Genomic DNA, 3,899 nt, shown 5'->3' on the forward strand with positions numbered 1-3,899 from the left:
GCAGCATCCTGAGATTGTAGGAGGCACGTCGTAAACTGTTTCCTTCCTTTCATTGTGGTTTTAAAGCTTGGGAAATCTTGAGTTCATCTCATCTCGATGAGACCACATTCCAGGCCCCTGTCTTCCCAGGTCTGTGTGATGCGGCCTGAGACGCGGTGGCTCGGCCAGGGCTGCAGCCCGCGTGCCGTGAGGGCCCCTGCCGCCCCTGCAGAAGAAGCGTCTCTGGGGGATGTCCAGCCTCTTGAGGGTGCCGACGGAGGGAGCGCAGTCCGAGCCGGCACGGGGCTGCCACGCGGTGCATGCTCAGGCACACACGCGTGCTCACGGGGTCCTTTCAGAGCACACACCCTGTTTTGTAACTCCACAGTGGTGACCGGAATGAGACTCTCCTGGGTACTGTCACATCTTCCCGTGGCTCTAAGACTTGCTGTTACGGGCCGTGCTCACAGGGTGTAGGGTATCAGGCTAAACGCAGACATGAATTTAGCAGCTTGAGACGAAGCACACTGATGACCTCCCGTGGTTTCTGAGGGCAGGGATTCAGAGCAGGCATGCCAGGGGATTCTGGCTGAGGGTCCCTCAGGAGGCTGCAGTAGGGGCTTCAGCCGGGGCTGCCCCATCCGAAGGCCAGACCGGGCGGGATGCCTGGCTTCCAGGAGGCTCCTCCCATGGCTCCTCGGCACGTGGGCCCCGCAGGGCTGCCGAGGCTCCTCAGTGCACGGGGGCCGGCTCCCCTAGGGAGGAGTGTGACACGGAAGAGGGTTGGTGGAAAGTTCTAGACCCTCCTCCTCATCCTGTGGCTACCTCAGCATCTTTTACACTGTGCTGTGTGCGTTTGTCTCTGAGCAGACCCTGCGGGAAGCGTGGCGTCTTCTCGGCTTTCAGTGGGTACAGGAGCCCAGGGAATTCAGGGCTGCCAGGACTGTCTGTCTGGACTCACTGAATGTTGTACACCAGGAACAGAGTCCGTCGGCCACATGAGTGTCTTAGATGCTCAGTATTTTCCTTCTGAGGTGGAGGTGCTTTTAACAATGCCTCACATTTCCTCCTATAGATTGTGTTGTGGTTTTTTGTTTGTTTTTTGCCACGCCATGCAGCTCGTGGGATCTTAGTTCCCCAACCAGGGATTGAACCTGGACCCTCGGCAGTGAAATCACAGAGTCCTAACCACTGGACTGCCAGGGAAGTCCCTGTTGCTGTTGTTGATAGCTGTTTTGAGGTGTAATTCCCACACTCTTCACCTCATCCACCTAAAGCGTGCCATTCCCTGCTTTGTAGTGTATTCATTGAGTGCAGTCGTCACTACTACCAATTTTAGAACGATCCATCACCCTGAGAGGAAACCCCATCCCTATTAGCATCCCTCCCATCCCCCTCTCTAGCCTCTGACAACCAGGAACCCACTCTCTATCTCTGTGCACTTGCCTGTTCTGGACGTTTCCCATCAATGGAATCACACACACTGTGTGTCCACCGTCTGGCTTCTCTCACTGAGCATCGTGTTCTCAGGGTCCATCCACGTTGTAGCGAGTGTCAGTGCTTCACTCTTTTTCGTGGATGGATAATATTTCAGTGTGTGGAGGGACATATTTGTTTATTCGTTCATCTGTTGATGGACATTTGGGTGGTTCCATCTTTTGGCGGTTGTGAATCACGCCTCTGTGAACATTAATGTTCGGGGTTTGGGTGTGGTTTTTTTTTTTTTTTGGCTGTGTTGGGTCTTCGCTGCTACGCGTGGGCTTTCTCTTGTGGTGAGTGGGCTCTACTCTTGGTTGCGGTGTGCAGGCTTCTCATTGCAGTGGCTTCTCTTGTTGCGGAGCACAGGCTCTAGGCACTCGGGCTTCAGTAGTTGCAGCACACGGGCTCTGTAGTTGTGGTGCACGGGCTTCGTTGCTCCACGGCATGTGGGATCTTCCCGGACCAGGGCTCGAACCTGTGTCCCCTGCATTGGTAGGCGGATTCATAACCACTGCCCCACCAGGGAAGCCCAATGCTCAGGGTTTTGTGTGGACGAATATTCTCATTTCTCTTGGGCAGACACCCAGGAGAGGAATTGCTGGGTCATTTGCTAACTGTTTAACCTTTGAGGAGCTGCCAGACTGTTTTCCAAACCCAGCTGTCCTCACTGTTTTCTGCCGTTTGCCAGGAGGCTTTGGGGCCGATTGTTCTCATCAGTGGTTATTCCCCAGGGTTTCTGGGTCAGCAGTGGCGCTGAAGCTGCGGGTCAGTTCCCCCGTGTTGGGAACCACTAGTCTGCAGGGCTGTCCTGTGCTGGACTGCACGGATGGCACGTGCTCCATCTCCCGCCCCCGGCCTTGTCTAAGTAATATGTGTTCAATGGATATTTACTGCTCCATCCTTGGTAAGTTGGAGGATATTATTAAGAACGATAGAAGATTGTTTTTTTCCTTTGCCTTAAAAAAGAAGATTCTGGGCAAAAGGTCACGTACTGTAATTCTATTTACAAACGTCCAGAACGGGCAAATCCACAGAAACAGAGAGTCGATTAGTGTTGTCAGGGGCTGGAGAGGGAATTGGGGCATGTCTGCTAATGGGGTGATGGGATGTTCTGGAACTAGATAGAGGGGATGGTTGCCCAGCTCTGAATGTATTAAAACTCACTGAACTGTATACTTGAAGCGGGGGCCCATTCTGTGTGAATTATAGCTCAGTAGGGCTGCTGTTGCAGAGATGAGGCTTAGGACACAAAGGGTGTTTCCGGAGTTGTTTGACCTGTTAGGACTGCTGCGCCGTGGGGACCCCTGTTCTGGGACCTTCCAGGCATCCATGCCCTGGCCCATAGGGGCTCTGCCTGTGTTGCTGTCCTCCACTGTGAAGCGTGGAAATGGTGGCCTGGTCTGAGAGGGGCAGTCGCTGTCCCAGGCAGGGCTGGCAGCTCTGGGCCTGACCATCTCACCTCCGGCTCCAGCCCGTGCTCTTCGTGGGCCCTCTCGCTGTGCATCCTCTTCGAGGCCCCTCCTCACCACGATAGTAACCTTCACTGGCGGGGCGGAGGTGCAGTCTAGAGTTACAGACTGTCCATACGATGCATCGTCCTCACTTAGTTTCTGTGGGGTCTTGGGTTAGCTGGCCGCCAAGATGCCAGCAAAAGGCCAGAGCAACACCCAACGTGCTCCTCAGGGAAAGCGGTGAGGCCAGCCCGCGGGTGCGGTGAGGCCAGGAGAGTGCCACCGTGGGCGGGAGGGAGGAATGCTCTCGCCTGCTCCCGGTGGTTGCACGAGTGGTGTTTCCCCATTTTACAGATGGAGTCCGAGGCCTGCGGCGGTTCAGGGACTCAGAGGCAGACTTGTGGCTTCCAGGCTGCAGGAGCACCCAGGGGAAGTCCTGGGGCAGGAGGGCCGGTGGCTTCGAATCCATCCTGGTCCCTTCCCCGCAGCCTGCTGGGCGGCAGGGTGCTGCAGGAACAGGCGCTCCCGGAGCCAGCGTGTCCCACGTGGCAGGACAGGGTCCCAGCGCTGTGGGTATAACTCTCTGGTAGGTCCTGCGTGTCGTGGAGTCCTGGGGGCTGCAGCATCTGCCTCCTCTGGTGGCCCCAATCACCGGACCGGGGAGGGACGGCTCTGAACCCTGTCCCTTTGTCTTTCAGGACGTTTAAACCCTACGATGCTGCTCACGAATTCCTTGAGACCATCCGGTGAGTGTGGCACCTGCTGTCGCGGGGCCTCAGGGTGGGCCAGTCCTGAGTTCTGAGCAGTCCCCCAACTGTGCAGTCTTCCATTCCTCCATGCTGAACCGCGTCAGCATCGTCAGCATCGAGGAGGCTTGGGAAGCGGGGCTGTGGGGTCAGGGGTCAAGTCCTCTGAGTGTGACCCAAGACAGCTCTTGGTGCTTCATGAGCTGGCTTCCTGTGGAAGAGGCTGGAAATCCTCAGTGGCCAG

Source organism: Neophocaena asiaeorientalis, unplaced genomic scaffold (genome assembly GCF_003031525.2).
Source record: "Neophocaena asiaeorientalis asiaeorientalis breed wild unplaced genomic scaffold, Neophocaena_asiaeorientalis_V1.1 scaffold947, whole genome shotgun sequence".
NCBI lineage: Eukaryota > Metazoa > Chordata > Mammalia > Artiodactyla > Phocoenidae > Neophocaena > Neophocaena asiaeorientalis.